Source organism: Gymnoscopelus microlampas (assembly GCF_963454915.1).
Source record: "Gymnoscopelus microlampas genome assembly, chromosome: 1".
NCBI classification, from domain to species: Eukaryota; Metazoa; Chordata; class Actinopteri; order Myctophiformes; family Myctophidae; genus Gymnoscopelus; species Gymnoscopelus microlampas.
This window is the reverse complement of record NC_139962.1, coordinates 27,510,011-27,532,113: the sequence shown is the minus strand read 5'-3', so window position 1 is coordinate 27,532,113 and position 22,103 is coordinate 27,510,011. Positions and strand designations below refer to the sequence as shown.

Below are 22,103 nucleotides of genomic sequence, written 5' to 3'. Positions count from 1 at the left end.
TTATTTAGAGACAGGTAGGTTATGCAGTAGTATACAGGCTCAATAAGGTCTAGGTGTGTCTTGTTAATCCCTTTGTTTGAGAGCATGCTGTCATACCAGTGACTTTGTTTGAGATGATTCAGTGAACTTGTTTAGCCACTGTGTGTTCTTTGGACCCGTTTGACATACCACAGAATAGGCTGGGTGCAGATAATGCACTGTATTGGAGGCACAAGCAAAGCTAACAGTTTATTCTTAAAGTATATCTTGTTTGTATAGGATCCCGAAGAAGGCTTGAAAGATTCCTTCTTTACCTTAGTGGATGCATTAATAATGTAAGCTAACTCCTGTTGCTGTAATTGTATGTTTTTCTATGGACCATGAGTCCGCAATAAAGACATTCATTTGTTAATTAATTCCTGTACTCTTTGTTTATTTGATGGTTATTCTTAGTTATTGTATGCACGGCAACACATTCATTACATTTGTTTGTTGTATTACTGTACAGTGTACAGCACATCATCCATCCATCCATCCATCCACCCACCCACCCACCCATCCATCCATCCATCCATCCATCCATCCATATATCTACCTATTCCACTCAATAAATGGTGAAATAGCTCTTGAATCCTTGTGTTTTAATGTGTGCAACACCAGCTCACCTTTATTCCACATGTCCACAAACAGTGCTTTTCAAAGGGCAAAAGGGCAAGGTAAAATCTCAAGGCACACCTGTATTAATATCTGTGCAAAATAGCATCTACAGTATAACACAGGTTATCACTATTATCTCTATGTAAAAGTGTATTTGTATTTATTAATGCGTGCGTGCGTGTGTGCGCGTGTGCATGTGCGTGTGAAGATAGAGAGACCAAGCTAAGAGAAAGAGAGGTGTACTGACAATGAAAACTACTGTATATTGCATTCAAACAGTATATATACATACTGTACATGTTTTTTTTATAGTTGTATTGCAATAATTTGGTGTGGTTGTCACAAAATCCCAAAGCACACCACACCGTACCTGGACTTTTCTCACAGCACACACCGTTTGGGAACTACTAGACTAGATACAGCCTCCCCCCCAGATATATTTCATCATTAATCCAAATTTGTAATATTCCATTTAATCTCAAATATCTGTGGACTGCAGGTAATATAAAAGGTGTACAATTAATTACACTGCAATTAATTAGGTTTTAGTTACAGACTATGTATGAGAATTGCAGCTTAGATATTTGTAGTATTGTTGATACAGGCTGTATGATGATGTTCCTGATAGTATATAATTAGGATTGGCATGTTGCACTCCTTATTTCAACATGATTAATCAGTGGTTCTCTGGTAACTTGAAAGGAAATATTAGATCCTGACTAAACTTTGATGAAATCTAGAGTTACAAGTGAGAGATTTGGGCCAGCTAATGAGAACAGAGTGCCCCACTTTGCAAGTCCAATTGGGAGAGACATTATTTGCATGTATGCAAATCAAGCTTGAGTTAATTGCATAACTTGGCATTCATTAAATATTGACTAATGGTGGTTTTGTGGATGGTGGTTCCTTATGATTTCTTAGGATATTTTAAATAAATAAAAATACATTCGGATATCAGAAAAAAAGAGTCAGTGGATGAAAACCACAACCACTAGTTATTTTCTCAATTGGCAATTTAGGGTGGCCACAGCTCAAGATGATCTTATTATATTTGAAGAAATAGAGCAACACATGTTGATGATTTTGCACAATTTCCCTCTCGGCTGTATAGTCTTGGCAATAAAAACTATTGTGTATCAAGGAAGGCTTAAAACATATTTATTATCCTTGCCATATTAAGTTTGAACATTTCTGCATAGAGATTATAGTTCAAAACCTCAACCTCAACAACAGGCATTACAGTCAGAGCAGATCATTACTGCATTTCACAGATCAAATGCTGCGCACAGGCACATGCCCCTCCCATGGAGCTATTATCTATAATTAACATGTTTGTTAAGTCTTGCCTGCAACACTGACTGTCACAGTGAATTGGATTTTTAACCACAGCAGTTGAATGAGCCATCCCTATACCAAATGAGAGCTGTGTTTTTGTTGGTCAAATCTGTCAAGTTTGATTGTTTAAATACTTGAACCCTATGCTGTACCTCATTGACCGGGTTCACCCAGGGATCTGTACTTGGCCTCCTCCTTTTTCCTTCTACACAAAACCTCTTCCCTCGAAAATAGCCATTCTACAAGTCATGTGGTTAAATAACTTACAGTATATTATATTATATTTTGGCCTAGCTTAGAATGGGTCAACATCTTTGTTAAATGTTCCATTACTGATCTATTTTGCAGATATACACAGACATCTGCCAGTCATCTCTTTGATTAGTTCCGAGCAAACTAATGATGTGTGCACCTACTGTATGTGTGTCAATAATCAGTGTGACTATGAATCTGGTGTACACCTACAGATTAATACAACCTTGTGAGGATGCACTTCAAGTGCAAAAGGCATAACGTTGCTGTAAGGCAGAAACCTCTCATCACCATTTTTCTTTTCTTTCATTAATGCCCTATACTTTGTCATACTACAATGTCACACAAAAGTAGTAAAAATAGCCAATCTACAAGCTCAAAACGTTGAGCTTGTACTGTAGATCTGCAATTCTTTTGCTACGTTCCAATTTGAATCCTGAAAAGTAACGGTTTTGGACAGCAACGATAGGCAAATGATAAAGCACCCCCACCCCCACCCCAGACTGAATGGTTTTCTACAATTAACCATGCAGAACAGGAGATGGACACATGTTAATTTAATGTAACAAAAATGTTGATTTTCATGCACTCTCCCTTTCAAATATTTATGGCCTAGACTTGAATTTCGAGATGCATCAAAGACTCACAGGGGTATGCAAATGTGTCTGGCGTACCCCCATGAAGCTGGACTGTCATATACTCTTCATGCAGACATTTTTAAAAGAAAAGTAAACATTGACTATACAGTAGCCAGTGACCGGCGAAGTAACTCAGCCCCAGTACTTGAGTCAAAGTATAGATACTCCTGGTCAAATATTACTCAGCTAAGTGAAAATTGCTCAGTAAAATGTATAATCGGGTACATGCTTTTAAAAATAGCCTACTTAAACATTCAAAAGTACAAATTACAAAGTACAATTGCTTTTGAATAGGCATTGCTGTATTGAAATTTTCCAAAAAATAGTGAAGATAGCCAGTTCACAATCGTGAAGCATTGTGAGCTTGTAGATCTGCTATTTTAACTATACAGCGCTTGAAACAGGGCATAAGTGGTTAATTCATAATACATTTTCTTTTCCTAAAAATGTAGTGTAGTCAATAGTACAATATTTGTCTTTCAAATGTAGAGCACTTTAAAATAAAAAGTAAAGTACAGTACTACAGTACCATGATACTGTCCACCACTATACAGTAGCCATCAGTATACGATTGCTGTTGAGGATTATGTGTTGAGCATCATCCAGACAGCCAATGGCTTGAACCATGTGTTCTCCTAAAAGGGTGTGTTTGGGATATTTTGTCTCCAGCTCTTCCGCCTCTCCAGCGTAGAGCTATAGGAAATACATTTTCAGGTCAGGATACCAACATAGTCAGGGGAGAGAATTCATACAGGATACATGATGAACAAGTGAAATTGGAGGTGATGAAACAAACAAACAAAAATGAGCAGACAAACTAAAGACCTGGAGGGAACACACTCACTCTGTAACAATGATTGCTAAGAATAAGGCTTTAACTTATAACAATAAACTTTTTTCTTTTCTTTTCTTTTTTTTCTTACAAAAACATATCACTTACACCCCCCTCGAGGGTGATTTATATTTAGTTGCGAGTTAGTATAAATCAGGCATTACTGTTCTGCATCAGAAGTATTAATGCAAGATGCACCCGTCAGATGATTGGTCATTTGCAGCCAGTGGTGGACAGTAACTAAGTACATTTACTTGAGTATCTGTAGTTGAGTGAAATGTTGTATTTTTGGATACTTATGACTTTCACTCCACTCCGCGCATTGTGAGCTTGCTATTTTCACAATTAAAACTATTTTTACTATGAAAAGCAAGTACTCCATACTTTAACGCAAGCTCAAATTTGACAGAGCAACTTTCACTTATACAGTATAATGTATAATGGAGTAATATTTGACCAGGAGTATCTATACTTTGACTAGTGGTCGGGCACTTTGTCCACCACTGTTTGCAGGCCTGATGTAGCTCAAAATGCACATCTACTGATAATTATGCTGTTATGTGTATGGTGTAATTCAACCATGCGTATATGTGCTGTGACTGACTGTGTGTGTGTGTGTGTGTGTGTGTGTGTGTGTGTGTGTGTGTGTGTGTGTGTGTGTGTGTGTGTGTGTGTGTGTGTGTGTGTGTGTGTGTGTGTGTGTGTGTGTGTGTGTGTGTGTGTGTGTGTGTGTGTTGAAACTACAAATCTACACAGTCTGCCAGATGCCTCAGTCAGTGCAAACATTGGCATGTACAGTAGTTCCACCTGAATAGCTGCATTGCATTGACTTATACTTGTGGTTCTTAAACGTTTTCATGTCAAGGACCCCCAAATTAATAGGGTATATATATGTATTTTACTATTTAGCCGTGGATACCCATCTGAAAATATTTGGTGCCAGGGACCCCTATACAAGATTTGTGGTGTTTTGTTTCAAAAATAGTCTGGAGGTTCCTCAAGGACTTTGAGAACTAGTGGCATATACAACTGTATATCGTTGCTGTCCGGCAGAAACCAGCTAACTCCATTTTTCCACTTTAGCATTTTTTTTTCATAAATCAGTGCTATTGAACACCCTTTACATCTGTGTGTTGATTATAACAAATATTGAACCAATGAAAAGTATTTAAAGGTGCTTCTGACAAAACCAGCTAAATCCATTGGATCCTAAAACTTTCTGCTAAGTCCACCAAAGCGGGGTGGAGTTAGCTGGTTTTGCCACTTCCAAGTTCCACCCTCTTTTGACCTCCAACACCTCATTGTGAGCTTGGAGGTCCATTTAGCTGTAGGCTACGTATCAATGATGAACAAAACCTCCTAACTCCGCTTTTTGTTTTGTTTTAGTCATTTCCTGAACATTTTACATTTTGGAGTTTGGAGCTGGTTTCTGCTGGACAGCAGAGATATAGTCTTCGCCAGTTACATTATGTCGAGTTGAATATACTGTTTTTGCACTGTAAGGAAACTGCCATAAGAGAACATCATTGTGAATCTGTGTGCCTTATTAATTGAGACTCACAAGATGTTAGTAATGCTAGAGTGCAGGTCTCTAAACAGTCTAGGGCCATCGTGCACAATGACCTGGAAAGCTAACAAAAAAGAAGTATGCTTTCGCACGCACACGCGCACACACACACACACACACACACACACACACACACACACACACACACACACACACACACACACACACACACACACACACACACACACACACACACACACACACACACACACACACACACACACACACACAGGCCTACTGTATTACAGTTCTTATTTTTAAGAAGATGGGAGGAACTTCCCATAGTCGCCAAAAGGTGGCGTGTGAGACACATGAAACTCACATAGCTACTGTACTCTCTAGCTGGGTTTTCCACCACGCAGGTAAAAGAAAACTCCGCTATAGAAGAGTAGGCAATTATATACTCAAAATACAGCATCTGATCTTTAAAGATTTATTGTTGATTCCAAAGCAACAGTATAATGAACGTCAATATTAATGTGACACATTGCCATTGATAATTATACAGAGCATGCCTTCCTTTTGAAGTTGTTTAATCTTTGGTGCGTGGGGCTCAAGTCAAAAGTATCCTCAGAGCTACGGACGGACTTTCATAGAGAAAGGTAAACGTCTTTCTTTCTTTCTTTTTTCTTTCTTGATTGCCTTTCTTTCTTTCTTTCTTTCTTTCTTTCTTTCTTTCTCTCTCAATTCTTAAATCTAGATTTCACTAACACTGTAGCCTTATTTGCACCATGAACAAAATGTTGGAGATTAATTAATCATCATCAGATGTTAACACAAGATTATATTTTTTAGTATTTTCATCATCTTAACAAAACAAGAATGCAAAAATGTGAGGTGAAACAGGAGCAGAAATCTCTACTCTACAAGCTCACAAACACAATGCCTCTGATGCAAGCATTGTGAGCTTGTAGATCTGCTATTTTCAAAAGATTTCTATACATTTGAAAACTTGCGAAATGGTTGCTCCCACTCTCTTCACTTTCCTTCTTTCTCTCTCTCTCTCTCTCTCTCTCTCTCTCTCTCTCTCTCTCTCTCTCTCTTCTCCTCCCCTCTTTTAGCCCTATGAATGTGTGACTCTTCAGTTAACAAACAGAATGTTGTACCGCTGTCTGCACTTTCTTTGTAAGTAAGCATTCTATTATCTACTACATTTCTGATCAATAATGACCTAATGTTAAATAATATTACACAATGGCATGGCATGCTGAGAATGATAGTGGTAGTGGATATGATATTCCAAATATTTCACATTTTCTTTTCAAGATCTTTTTGAAAATAGCAGATCTACAAGCTCACAAGGCGTTGAGCTTGTAGATCAGCTATTTTCAAATAGCCAATAAAGTGCTCATGTGATATGATTAGCCTTTCCCAATTCTGATTATCACAAATTGCTGATTTATGGAATACCATTTTTTTCCCACATTGCATTGTCAAACGTACACTATACAGGATCTATTCAATTATTTTCGAGAGGAACTGTTTTGTGTCAATTGACAATTGCCATTTGTGTGTCTAAGTCCAAATTTAAAACATGTAATTTCACTACTGTCAAGTTTCTCATTCAGAGTATAACTGCCTCTTATGTCAACCTGTGGACAAGGATACTTGTGTGAACCGTTACCTTTATGACCAGAGCATTTCCCAAGCTTTAAAACATTACAATGGCTATATTTTCTTCTTTAAGCGTCTGCCATTAGTCCTTATTAAAACACAATATTAATAGATTTAATTGATTTTTACTAAGAAAATAAAAAATAATTATGTGGTGCTTGGCTACTATTTCTTAACTAAAAAAATAGCTCAATTAATGTTCAAAACATCAGATAACACAGATGCCGATTTCAATCAAGCACTGGCCTAATCAATAGGCTACAATGTTTTTTTTTAGATGAGGATATTAATTAGACAATTGATTATCACAAAATCACATGTCTGTCTTGTAAACATTTAGGCCTATTTTATTTCCTGAACGTCATGTTTTAGCATATGATTTATGCTCGTCTAAATGCAATATTTCCTCTTTTGTTAATAATATTAAGAATGTGAAAGGGTTGTGCTAAATATTTTTCTTAGGGTAATTAATGTAGCCTAAAAGCAAATCGGTGAGCGTTATTTTCAGGGCTTAACATAACAAATGCCTTAAAATTCAACACATTTGAGATATTTTCAGGACCGAGTTCCACATTGATTTTCTATAAGAGTTTAAGGAGAAGTTTGGGATATTCACACCATCAAGAGCCACATACATGTTACTCCATATCACCTGTCACACTCACACAACATATCTAAAGTGTGATAAAAGCTACAATAATATAAAATTTGTAATAATTCGAGGCGCCGTTTTTCATAAACACATTGGAGTTTTGGATGTTTCAACCGACCCATGGTCTTACATTATCAGAGGATAGGCTACTCAGGATAGGCTAATCGTCTTTGGTGCTTTTTTTTAGCGTGTTGCTCTTATATAATTTCATTTAAATTATATTTTTGCCTAAACATGTGCAGGTAATTGAAGTCCGTGGTGCCTGACGTCGGCAGGGCTATTCCTATAGTTTCCTGAATTGGAAAAGTTCGCGACAGTCAGAAATAAAGGCTTCGTGTCCCATGAAGCTCCCCGCAAACTTTTTAATCTCTGTCTGTGTGGACGACGTCCGATATTCATCTATAAGTCCATTCTACTGGCTACATTGTGCGCGTAACAAACAGCGTCTGAACTCATCTCATCACAAATCTCTCTCTCTCTCTCTCTCTCTCTCTCTCTCTCTCTCTCTCTCTCTCTCTCTCTCTCTCCCCCCCTCTCCCCCCCCCCCCCTTTCTCTCTCTCTCTCTCTCTCTCTCTCTCTCTCTCTCTCTCTCTCTCTCTCTCTCTCTCTCGCTCATATCTCCTGTCTGGGAGGGGAGGAGGGGGGAGTCCTGCCTCTTGCCTTCCCTCAGATCAATGCCCTGGCCAGCCACTCACTTTCTGATGTTGCACGACGGGAAATGCTTTGAATACTTGCGACATGGCTGCTCGCATTGATTGCCAAGATTGACAGCTCCGAACCATCGTCTTCTCTTGTCTTCAGAGAAAGTGAGGGGAAGAGAATAGAACAGATAACAACAAAACAACAGATCAGATACTTTGCAGTCTTGACAGCAGAACTTTCATTGACAGAACGGGATCATCCCCTCATATGGCCCGTGGAAACAGACTTTAGTTTTTCGCTCAACAGATGAGATAGCCCTCAGTGATTTGTACAAAGTAGCCTATAGTCTAGAGATCGACACGCACAGGATAGCCCACTGCGAGGACACTGCATTATTCTGTCCAAAGACCCACCTCATCAAGGTAATAACATTGCTATTTCTGTAGTTTCTGAACATGTTACGTTTCGTAAAACTGCGTTATCATTAACCATCGTGTTTAGGTTTCTAAAGGGTTTACCGTGATGTTCAATTCAACAGCATCTGTGGCGCGCGAATTTTTGCGTTTTATTATAAAAGTTAAAAGGTAGTTTTTTTTGTACTTTTTATAACAGGTTAAAAATGTGTTGTTTAGTGCGTTGTTTCTCACGAGGATCAAAGTAGACGCAACACGCGAGCGGCGCGTTGGAAGTGGATGAGCAGCACTTTCGCGTCTCTGAATCAGTATTAGCTCTGTTCTTCTATTCTATTCCAACTACATCCTAATAAAAAACTTAAAATATACAACTAATCATAATCAGTATGTTGACAACCGGTTGTTTATTGCAGTTAATATAGCCTATAAATATCCGCGTGTGGACCACAAACATGTCTTTAAAGTCCGAGGGGGAAAAACTGCCAGATAGGGGAGGGCGGGGTAGGTTGTGACCCTTTTTGCTTTTTACTCGATTACTAAATAAACACTTGCTCGATTATGACAAAAAAATGTAAAGTTAATAAGTTGGATCTGTCTGTGAACTGTTGGTCGTGTTTTCTTTAATTAAATCTCAAACATAAAAGCCACAATTTCACTTTAAAAATGGGTATGCGCACTGGAACAACCAACCCCGTTGAGGGGATCGATTGTTCCCATCTACATTGGTCGTTTGAAGTCACCGGCTGTTTGTCGTTGACCGTAATTAACAATGTCGCGGTGTGACATTAGTGGACTTGATTTTTTCATGTGAAATGTTCACTTTCCTCGGGTGTTTGCGTTCATATAATATAGCAAAGAACTTTTATTCTCTAGCCTAGGTGGCAGTTTCACGTTTTGTCCACACAGCGGTACCCTTCATTGACAATGACGTGCGCTGTTTCCCCTCTTTCTCCCCGGATGTCTCCGGATGGGAAGCTTTAACAAGTTTCTTATGAATCTTTCCTTATATGTCTCATTCTATCCGTCCCTTTAAAGTTCTTGCTCCTCTGCCTGGTTTGTGAAGCTTCAGATTGGGGTTTGCTTGCTGCTTCACATGAATGTGAAGTCGAGAGTTGTCGTCCCCCGTTAAGGCTGGGAATGTTGGAAGTGTGTGCAGTAACTTTCTCTCGAGGTCAGGGGGAATTGACCTTTAAAGAATGCACACGCCATAAATTTAATTCAACAACTCAACAACAGGCTTGTCTATTTAGAGACAATACACTTGAACACAGTCTGTGGCTTCCATTCAGCCTCACATCTCTCTGACCATTGCTGCTCATAAGGCATACAGTAAGTTTTACAGTTGAATTAATAAGGATAAATTAATAAGGATTAATTGTTTTCTTGCTTTCGTAGTTTTATAGACCCATCTACGCATGCTTTGCCTTCTTTGAAGTTAATGCAACAATTTGCTATTATGTGTAAACGCCTTTTATAGGCCTGCATATACCTTCAAAATAGTTTTGGGATTGGGAGTTATTAGGCTAACTTTTATATGTGAACACATTGCCCTATAAGAAAATGTTTATGGTCGTCAAGGTAAAAATGCATAGGCTTATCACTAAATGGAAAATAATTTAGCCTGTAGAGATTCTAGAAATATGATGGGGAATCGGGAGCACTAAATGGAATGCAGCCTGAGTGAACTTACAGTATATGTGCTGTACGAAGATAAACCATCATTTTAAGCGTATTTCACAAAATTAGACCGGGTTCCAGCATGAGATAAAATGAAGGGTTTCTCCACCAAAAATGCTGCAGGAGTAACGATAACAATTTTATTAAGAATTGAATCAGCGTATGGGAGTTTTCTAAAAACTAGACAGTTCTTGGTGTCCTTTTGCAGAGGGGTCAGTGCACGACGTATAGGCTATTCAAGCGTTTTCTTTCTTTTTCTGATAATTTTATAACATATTACCAGGTGCAAAAAGTGCCCACTCAAATGTTTTTCATCATCATCATTTTCGTATTTTGTTCTGCGTGTCCGTAAAAGTCCGTGGCGTTTAATAATACATTCTTAACTGATCGAGGCAGACAGAGTGAAAAACAATCCCCCCCGTCCGTCTCGTTGTAAAGTTGATATCGTAATGGTATTTTGTTTTGAACAGTTGCTGTTAGGCTGTGAGTGCGAGTTCCCTCATAAGGTAAGGTGGCACTGGAGACCATTGGAAGCCTAAATGGCACATTTATAATTAGACCGACTGACTGCCCATTCAGCACATTGTCCTGATTGCTAGACAGACAGACAGGGACCAGCGTTGCCAGATTGTGCGAAAGAAATAAGCAACCGGTCTAGGAAAAACGAGCCCAAAAGAAGCAACTAAAGGCCACATGAGCATTTTTAAACCTATATGCATCGGCTATTTGAAAATAGCCGATCTACAAGCTCACAACAAGCTTGTAGATCTGCTATTTTCAAAAACTCTTGCAATAAAAATGTGGAATATTTGGATTAAAAAAAAAAACATTCTAACAACACAAATGCTCCATGCATGGCACAAAACCCTTTAATGAAAATATTTGAGAACCACTGGTTTAAATAATAATTACACATTTTGGAAGCAAGCCTTAAAATAAGCAAGTACACTTTAGAAACAAGCCCCCAAAAAACGCAATCCACCAATTTTTACAAGCAACTTTACAGAAAAACAAGCCAAAAAGTCGCTTATAATAAGCCGACATGGCAACACTGACAGGGACACTCGGCTCTGTCTGAAGACTCACTGAGGAGAGTGTCTCTGTCAGCCGGTCAACTCGGCCAACGTGCCGCTCTGAGAGAATCGTAAATATTATATTCCTCAAAAGATATATTGTGACTTTTTTGCCCCCCCTTCAAGACACATGTTGACGTTTGGTCAAAATTGTTTCAAAAAGTCAAAAAATATGACTTTATTTTTTGTGAGACAGCGTTGCTCTGAGCCGCTCACCAAAGAACGTCGGCACATCACACACTGCACTTATGGCTGCTATTCAGACATCTATAGGCTAGTATATTTTCAATTATAGAGAAATATCCGCTTTTCATTATTCATATAGGGTCACCTTCGCTCCTCTTCAAAAGTCTTCAACGTGAACGTGCTCTTTAAACACTGAATACACTGTAGCATATTTTAACAATTGTATAAAAGGTGCCAATTATGAGTTAATTGTTTTCATTATTTTTGGTAATTAGGCTTCACGGGTCAGTTCTTTCACATTTATTTGAACAGAAACAATTAAAACAAATGCATGAGGGGTGGTTCATAATTATTGCACCACACTATGGTTGTTTATCATATTCATGTCGTCTTCATTTTAACATGTTATCCACTTTAATAAATGTAAGTTACACTGGACCTTACATGTTTTCTTTTCTGTATTATATTTTTAAGGACTATCTACGAGTGGAACTCGGGGTGACTTATGGTTTGGCAAGACTGAAAGTGGTCAACATTTCCGAGCTGGAACCGGCATAAGATAGAGAGACTGCACACTGACGCATGTAAGTTCAAAGATTTTAAGAGTGCATTTTGGCATGGGGAAAAAGCATGCTCTGACACCTGCGCTGCTCCCTCTGTAGAGAGAGACCCCGCACTGTGTGCGAGATCAATGTCTCCTGTGTTGCAACAGAAATTGTTATCGGCTCTGTGGTTGTAATAAAACATTGTGAGTGTTGAGCTTTATTAATTGTTTTAGTTGTTTTGAATTATCTAGTCCTCTTTAGTTGAGAATGAACATGGCAATAGATCAATATCTCACTGAGACAATGTTTAACCATCCCAAGAACAATACATTGTGTGGGTTGTGAATGTTTAAGAAGGTATTTTACAGATACGCTAGATCATTTATAGGAAGGATTTGCTTAAGCTAATCAACCCACCTGCCTTACAAACAATTTGAGGTAACCTGGCAATTAGTGAGGGGAACCCATTAGGATATGTTACAGTGTATATTAGGAGACGTTGCTTCCTTACACATGTTTTAATTTTTTGCACCTGTTGTAATTCTGGTGAATGAGGAATCAGAATAGTATGTATAAGACATTTTCATGAATTGTCATTAAAATAGACTAGAATAGAATAGAATAAAAGTGAATCGGAAATAAAGGCTTCTGCTTCAGCCTTGTAGCTCCACGAAGCTCATAACAAACGTCTGGTTTATTAACGGTTAAACTTCAGTCTGGAAAATTCATCTTTGAACCATGAAATGTAGCAAATGGACATTTTGTTTTGTGTTAGTTTAATTTTATGGCTCTGCTCTTCTTGTAACAGGTTTATCCGTAGCTTATAAGCTTGCCATAAGAATTCTATCAGCACCATCTTTTGCTAAGCAGATCTTGCAGTTGTTGAAGGAACAACTCTCTAGCAACACAGTTCAGGTTGGAACTACAGCGCAAGTGATTGTGATGTATTGTAGTAGCTTATGCTGTAGAATAAAATGAAAGAAAGAGTGAGAGGACTCAGATTAGTTTTTATTTTTCCCAGGTGTTTGCAACTGTCATTACTTTTATTATAGAGCCTTTGTGTGTGTGTGTGTGTGTGTGTGTGTGTGTGTGTGTGTGTGTGTGCGTGCGTGCGTGCGTGCGTGCACAGACTTTTGCGGTACCTTTCATTTACGGTACCTTTCATGTCCCAGATATTTTGCAAAAAACTCAGCTCCCTCTTGAAATTGATGACATTATTTAAATTTAAATATCAAAAGAGTATGTCTTGATTATATTGGATCACAAAGGTCATACCTATATTGTGGCAGGGAGTGAGCAGATAACACAGTCAAATCCAGAGTGTTAATGTAAGGGTCCATTTGGTTCCTTTTTGTGCACTCTCAGAGTTAAATGAACACTGTCACTGATGATTTTACTGTGTAGAGAGGGGGTGGTGGTTGAGCGGTAAGATACTAGTGTCATGGTCTCCTTGTGGCAGTGGAGGGCGTGCAGAGTGACTGGTAAGTGCCAGGCAGCAGAGACCTAATGATAAACAAGATGAGAGGTAAACAACAGCAGGCCTGGTGTAGGTAGAGGAGAGTGGAGCAGAAGGATGGAAGACTGCAGGAGATAATAAATGTAGCAGCACATGTTGTGACATCTGTCTTTCTAAGTGTTATCTAATTTGCAGTAGGATATTTCAACAATGATCAAAACTGATGAGAGTGTGCCGGAACCGGGATTTCGTGTTTGTCTCCCCCCCCCCCCCCTCCTCATGACTTGCCGTTTCACTTCCACCATGATGTTCAAATGTTGTTGTTTTATCAACAGAGGACGCTGGCATTACACAATACTTTAGAATTTAATTCATTCTAGCAGTTTTCCATAACTCAGACAGACTCAAAGCCTAATCAAAACACCTCTCCCGATATACATTGAATTAGCCTGTATGCGTAATGTAATCTGCAGAGACATTTCTATCTTTGGAACTCTTTGTGGTATTAGGTAAACCTATATGATTCTGCTTATATGGTGGGGAGAGCGGACCTCTATTTGACAGAAGTGGCTCTGTGCTAATACTGTAGTGTACAGTAACAATCTGTGCCTTCTCAGTTAGAGCCATTGTCACTCCACATAGATGAGACCATCTTGAAATATTGATGAAATCAATGGCTCCACTGACTCATCCACATCAAACAATAGGGCATGTAGAGGTTAGCGAGACACCGTCACCATCTCGAATGGAAAGCTTCAACTCACTGTAAGAACAAGTTGGCTGGATTAATTATTCTTTTTTCTTTTTTTTAACTCATTCAGATTTAGATATATATTTTACATTTACAGTATGTTTTTTATGATTAGAAAATTAGTTGAGTTTTTTTTCTAAGGACAAGTTTTTTTTTCTAAGGACAAGTAGATAACAGCTGAGCGCCATATTAATTTTATATTTGATAATACTCTATGTATAATTTAACTCACACATATATATATATATATATATATATATGTATGTATATATAGACACACACACACACACACACACACACACACACACACACACACACACACACACACACACACACACACACACACACACACACACACACACACACACACACACACACACACACACACACACACGCACACACATAAAATGTGTATTTCTTCTCAGGAACATTATAATTGCACAAGTAACTTAAGTGGCTCATTTTGATCAGTATCATTCACTCGCCCACTGAATATGTTTTTCTCAAAATAATTGGACAGTTTCTTTTAGTCCGTAGCATAGTTATGCATAATTAACTTGGCTTCAAAATGCAACTGTCCTGGCTATGGTAAATAGCCGCTGTTGAATTGGTTTTATTTATATTTTTTTAAATCACACATTAATATGTAGAATTAATTGGAAGGGCCTGGTCGCCGTATGTTTTTGACACAGGTCTGGGACTGTAATCAGGTGGAGGAATTAGTGGAGCTCATTGTTTTTGATGGATCACATGAAGATTTGCACACTGCCTGTGTGAAGATAGTTGCTTCTATTTCCATATCAAAGAGGCCCACAGTGCAGTCGGGCAGTAATTAAAATGTGGTGGATTTTGGAGCCACACACACATACACACACACATGCATACATGCACACACGCGCGCACGCACGCGCGCGCGCACACACGCACACGCACACGCACACGCACACACATTAACAGAGAGCATACAAACCAAGGCTGAACATTGTCAGGCTGCGTGAAAAGGGTGCAGGTGGTTGACTCTTACATATAAACTCCATCAGAAGCTGTCACTCACTGCCATGCATGCAGTCCACGGCATTCCTTTTCCACAGAATTCTGGATCCAATCGAATGACATTTTATTGCAAAGTCAGCGTTCTGCCTTTCCTATGGCAGCTGTTTTTTAGTCAAAGTTTGAATCATACTGGATTCATATTTTTTCATATATTTTACATGTTTTCATATAGACTGGAGATACAACTTTTATTTCTATTTGTAAAATGATGCTGACTGTTATTTGTTTCTTCCCTGGGTGACCTTGATGCATAACAAATGGAATTATGACAAGTGGACAGAGGTCTCCAGCTCCTAATTGGATTGTTAGGTGGCCCTTTGTGATCACGGTCCTTTTAGAATTGAAGAAGCTCTGAAGATCTGAGATTGTGTCTTGTGAGTGAACGAGGGAAAAGAGATTAGTGTAAAGCCTCATATATATTCCATAGTACGACAGTGTCACTTGACAAAAAGAACAGATCTACAAACTAACAATGCATCACACCACAAGGCGGTGGTAGCTTGTAGATCTGTCCTTTTTGGCAAGCGACACCCTCGCGTGATGGTGTATAATTTAAGCTTAACGCGGGTCCTTGTGCTTCTCGCACACAAAGGCATCAGAACAGCTCTTTCCTTAAGATCCCCCCATTGTGTTTGGATCAGGCCTTCCCATGGGCAAGCCACTGCCGAGGCCTTAGCAGAAAAGACCTCTACGAAAACATCTAACTGCGTGCAACTTCAGCAGTTCTCAGCATTGATCTTGACGGGATTTGAAGAAAGACAGAAATACGTAGGAAGCGTAGAAAAAGTCAGTGCAAGGTTGGTGTTAGTAAGTTGAAATTGTAATTGGAGTTGCCATTTAAGATTTAATAATGTCTGATGCTTAATGTTTGGTTAATGATTCCCAGTGGTAGGAATAGATTTTCCTTGCTTGTGAATCACCATACGCCTTGTGAACATTAGCACATAGTAGCTAATACAAACACTGGAGGAAACCAGGCTTCCTGATGAACTGAATACTTCAGGCTTGATCACTCATACGTCAACTTCTGTGTTCTACGGTAAAATATAATTGATCCAGTGTGGTTGTATGCATTCCAGAGTAGAGGAAGGCCATTCCCAACACTCCTCCACTGGTTCCCATTCAGCGTAAATGCTCAACCATTAGACATTAGCCAGTAGGTGGAGGTTGACAGCCTGCGTGGTATCTGCCAGCATGATCTGACATGAGATGTAAAATATGCTCCATGGTTGTGACTAAGCCAGCCAATCTGGGTTCTGTACTCCCCAGTCCAACCTAAAGGATGCTGGGAGTGGTTTTGTTGGCATGTGACTTTTAGTAGATTAGATATGGCAAGTTACATTGTATATTATGCATATGTATCGCGTGTGTGTGTGTGTGTGTGTGTGTGTGTGTGTGTGTGTGTGTGTGTGTGTGTGTGCGTGTGCGCACGCATGCACGCATACAGTACATGTTCATGCAAGGTTCAATGTATATACTGACAGGTAGTATGTACAAGTGGTATTTTGTGTGGTTGTATGTGGCCCTGTATTTGTACAGGCACGAAAAGTTTGACAACTTAGCATGTGATAAATTTATATTTTTTAGCATGCATTGAAATAAGGTGGTTTTGGTTTCAATTAATTTTTCAGATATTTGCCCATTGCACATAGTTTGAACTAACATATGACACTTGTTAACGTGGTCAGACCCACTGCCGTACAACATCATTTCCAGCAATGGGATGGGTCTGAATCACATGTCAGCATGTCTGGATTTTACCAGAGAAGAAGTCAGGTAAGCCTCTGATTGGCTGGGCTGTTTGTGGTTGGCCTGAATATCTGTGGTTGGTCAGTTAATTTGTCTGTCACAGATTATTTTGTTCTTAGAGGCAGTCCATAATCACTTTTCAATAGTTGTGCCCCAGACGTTAGATATCTAATCGTCTGGCTGCTGTGAGACTAGTCATGTGTCAACTACGGACTGTAGCAAACATGATCGACTGTCACTGTGGACTTGTATTATATTAGTTCCGTTTTTAGTTTCACAGTGCACGTGTTGTTGGGTTCATTAGGTTTAAAAAGAGAAAGACATAAAACATTGTAAAGGACTATTCTGTGTTTCCTCACTCTAAACATGGACCTCTCCAGAAATTGTGTTCAAGCCCCGATCAACTGCTTGTACGTATTATAGAACAGCCTCGCCTAAAACAGGCAGCAAAAATTATATGGAAAAGAAAGGACATATTCAGCTTGGAATCAGATTCCCAACCGTTTTTGTGTGGAAAATGGTCATGTGCAATGCCAAAAATGAATCAAAGTGACAAAAGAGGGAGGGTGGGGGGTAGGAGGCAAAGTTCTGATGAAACTAACCAAATAATGTATTTTTGTCCAAAAGCAGGTCTTTTGTTTCTTTCCTGAATAATATTTTTTACACCGACTTGGAATAGTTTCAGGGCTTTGCCTTCAGTGTGCACTATGAGAAAATGGGTTCAGCAGACACAACCACAGGTTCTCTCTCTCTCTCTCTCTCTCTCTCTCTCTCTCTCTCTCTCTCTCTCTCCCCCTCTCTCTCTCTCTCTCTCGCGCTCTCTCTTTCTGTCTTTATTTCTCTGTCTGAGAGAGGGGAAGCAGTGTTGAGGTCCGGTTGGTGGAGAGACTGTCTAAGAGCAGATTGTCAGAGACTTCCTCACACAAAAGACTGTGCAGATAATGATGTTAGTGTTCACATTGTGCCTCCCTGATGAAGTGCAAGACTGAAGACTGAAGCTGGTTTCCTCTCTAGGAAATGTTTCTTTTTTCTACTGACCTACACGTGACTTAAATCTTTTCCAACCGTTAAATCTAATGCGTATTGTGGTCATATTAGAGTAAGAAAACGGTAGATAACTTCTGTCTTTTCGTCATAAACCTATACTCTACCAGATGCATGGTCATGTGGGACATCTGAGCTAATCTCTCTCAATTCCATTGCTTACCTCACCATAGCCTTTATATGGATAAGCTCCATGGAAAGTTAATCACAATATGTCCCAAATGACAAAGTGCTCCTGCCTCATGTACTGTGGGATAACCTAAATTGGCCCAAGGTTTTTCTTAATTTGTCACCCCTGCTCTTTGTGCCAGTATAATACAACTATATTTTCTATGTAACCAATTGAGTGTTGTAACTTAAAACAAGTAGATTGAATCTAAATGAAATGAATACTCATCTGCATGCTCTTTTGAGGTTCAGAGATGTTTATTTTCCCATGAGTAGCCTCGTCATTTTGGAGGAATAATTCCGTTAGGTCAAGCTACACTTGTTTGTAAGCAAAGTGCAGATAGCTTAGTGCCACAGAGAAAGTATGGTCTTTGATAATCATTTTTTGAATGGGACTAAAAAATAGAAATCTGCTGAAATGATGGAGAAAACTTGTGGTTTGGCCCTCGCACTACATTTTCCCATGAGCCTCTTTGACAATCAGAAGGGATACGCCACCCGCCCACATGCAACACACACACAAATGCACGAACGAACGAACGCATGCACGCACACACACACACACACACACACACACACACACACACACACACACACACACACACACACACACACACACACACACACACACACACACACACACACACAGTGCCGTTGTCTGCCAGGCGGTAAGTGTGTAGAAACCCCTGGGAGGAGTCTTGTCAGGGGGAGCGTGACTGTCAAGAGGGGAGTGAGGGAGGGACCGAGGCGGTTCTGGAACAACCTCAGCAGGATGGATGGACTATGATGATCCACCACCAACTCACTGCTGAGCCAGAAAAGGATGAAGTTATTACCTTAGATTTATTAAAGGTGCTGTAAGTGATATTTTGTTTTGTCTATATTATTCTGATAGTAATCATTGCTAGTGTTTGTTCAGTAACGAGGGACTCCCCGTCTCCCCCCTCTTTAGTAAACAGAAATGTTCAAATGGGACAAGAATTTCATCCAACCAGGAGAGAGAAATCATTTTTTCAGCTTAAATTTTATAGTGTTCCAGTTCCAATTTTGTCTACACATTTTTTTTTGTTCATCACTTTCAGTTTAACTTAATTATCTTGTATCCTGTATGAGTTCTCTCTCGTGATTGGATACAATTGGTATCCCGATTCCCGAACTGAAAATCTATTTTCTGTTTACTGAAGAGCTGGCGAGATGGGGAGACACCTGCTACCAAACAAACATTCTATAGCAATGATTGCTATGGATATAGAGATACTTATAACAGATGCAGCACCTTTAAGAATAAGGCTGTTTTCTTTTTCTGTATTGACAGAATTTCTTTATGAAGATCTGTTTTTCTTTAGCATTTTTTAGAGCTTACATGAATGACATCTATAGATCTCTGCAGAGATGCATCCATGACCTTACCAACACACTCAGTACATTTGTACATGCTCAGCCGTGCGTGTGTGTGTGCATGCACGTGTGGTGGACCTATCGCCATGGCTCAGTGTCAGCATGGAGAAAAGCTTTATGTTCTTGGTTATGGGTGGGGCTGAGGAGAGAGAGAGCGGGGAGGTACGATGTTCCTCCTCATCCTCAGCGAGGCTAAATTTATTGGTTACCATCTGCAGGGTGGAGGAGTTTGGGCTATGGCCAGCCCAGAGAAAGGCTTCTAATTAAACAGTCATCATTATCAACTTGTGGTCAGTGATCATATCGTCCCCCAACATTGGGCTCTGCAAGATGAACATGGAATCACTGAGGCCTGATTTATACTTTTACGTACGACGGTGTTGCATGTCCAAAATAGCTGATCTACAAGCTCACAACACCTTGCATCTGCAGCGTGTTATGAGCTTGTGGATCGGCTATTTTCAGCGAATGAGGCTTTCCTTGAAACCCATGCTGGACTGAATTAGAACGGGAGAAACGGAGGAGAAAAGAGTGCTATAGAGAACGTTTTTTCCCCCCCTCCCCGTCTCTCTTGGCAGAAACGACAGCGCAAGGCCCTGTGCCATATCCACTCAGGTTTAAACAATTACCCAACATCAGAGAAACCAGTACTGCCTCAGTTCTGGAAGAGTCATCGTCTTTTTTTTCTTCTTCCTTTGCCTTGGTTTCAGACATGGCCAAGTGTTACATGTACGAGGGAGCTCTCGATAATTTCAATTAGTGTAAGAGGGTGTGTCTGCAGTATCTGTATCACTGCCGCCAGAGGAGCTTTCCTTTGAGGTTGACAGCCCCTTAATATAGTATTTCATGGTTTGAGGTGTGAGTGACACAGAGGCGCTCAGAGAGGACGGCAAAATGGTTTATTAGGACCTAATTAGAGCCCTGTGATTAAAGGGGAAGTGACTGTGATTAGGAGAGTCGTGGATGATGTGGAAAAATTGATGAATATTCAGAGAGAGTGTGTGTGTGTGTGTGTGTGTGTGTGTGTGTCTGTCTGTCTGTCTGTCTGTCTGTCTGTCTGTCTGTCTGTCTGTCTGTCTGTCTGTCTGTCTGTCTGTCTGTCTGTCTGTCTGTCTGTCTGTCTGTGTGTGTGTGTGTGTGTGTGTGTGTGCGTGCGCGTGCGCTTATTGCAGAACATGCACTACTAGTACATGATGTTGGCTTCCGCAGGCATATCTTCACAGAAAACAAATAAAGCAGAAAGAGGTTTGACTGTAATTGTGTTGTCTATCTATATGTTGTATGTATGTCCTTCTGTACATACGTACGTACGTGCGTAGTGCGTACGTACATACGTACATACGTGTATGTACATGCACTTTCCTAATGGAAAGTAACCCTAATTAAAACTGATTTTGTACCCTCACTGTTGTTAAAAATAAAACCTACTGATTTGGTGCAATTGATGCTTGTTTTAGTACGCCATAAGCCCGGCATGCAAGAGTAATGCAGTGGACTCTCACAGCCAATTGAACATGAAACCATGAGGAATGTGAAGCAAAGTCAGGTCTGCTCAGGGAAGCTTAGCGCACTTGCAAAGAATCACACATTCTTGTGAACTTCAAAGTATGCACTGTTTAAGCAAAGAGATAAATGGTCTTATTATTATAGGTTTCCAGCAATGGTGAGATTAGTATTGGTTTTTTCTTTCTTCTCGCCCCACAAATTTCTAACACTTTCAGACATGTGATAGCCACCGCCATTTAGAAATCATTTATGGGGGTGTTCTGAGGGCAGGGGATAGACAGCAGGGCCTTGCGATTTTACAATTTCACATCTGACTTCCTCCTTAAAATGACACTGGCTTACCTGCCTATTACTCCCTTTGATTTCTACAGTACATGCCTCTGCGCTCCGAGAGGTATTCATAATAAGCTCAAACTTCTCTGGCTTCATTGCTAAAGGCTGCTTATCTCTCGGCTATTCAAGAAAAAGAGGAGTAATATTTTTTCCAATTTCAACATTTTACTGTAAGGCCACTGCCTGTCTAAACCACCTTTAGGGGGTTGTTGTTAAGAGCAGGCATGCACATGCGCACGCACACATGGACACACACACACACACACACACACACACACACACACACACACACACACACACACACACACACACACACACACACACACACACACACACACACACACACACACACACACACACACACACACACACACATATATATGTAGACACTTTTCCTTGTGCCTACATATGTATGTACACACACACACACGCACGCACGCACGCACGCACACACACATCACGCACACAGCACACAGCACACAGCACACACACACACACACACACACACACACACACACACACACACACACACACACAATCAATCCATAGCATGCTGCTCTTCAGGAAAATTACTATTAATCT

General features: G+C 39.8%; 1 protein-coding gene across 6 annotated transcripts in view; it reads left to right on the top strand.

Annotated features, from left to right (window-relative positions):
- Positions 1-6,353: 6,353 nt before the first annotated feature.
- Positions 6,354-22,103, top strand: part of sox6 (SRY-box transcription factor 6) — a 175,420-nt gene continuing 159,670 nt past the window's right edge. For 5 of the 6 annotated variants that reach the window (XM_084063621.1, XM_084063624.1, XM_084063616.1 and 2 more), the window contains exons 1-2: positions 8,236-8,591; positions 11,993-12,102. The gene's annotated coding sequence lies outside the window, so the exon portion shown is untranslated. Of the gene's footprint in view, positions 6,386-8,235; positions 8,592-11,992; positions 12,103-22,103 lie in introns of those variants that run through there. The other variant, XM_084063620.1, reaches the window with a different exon arrangement.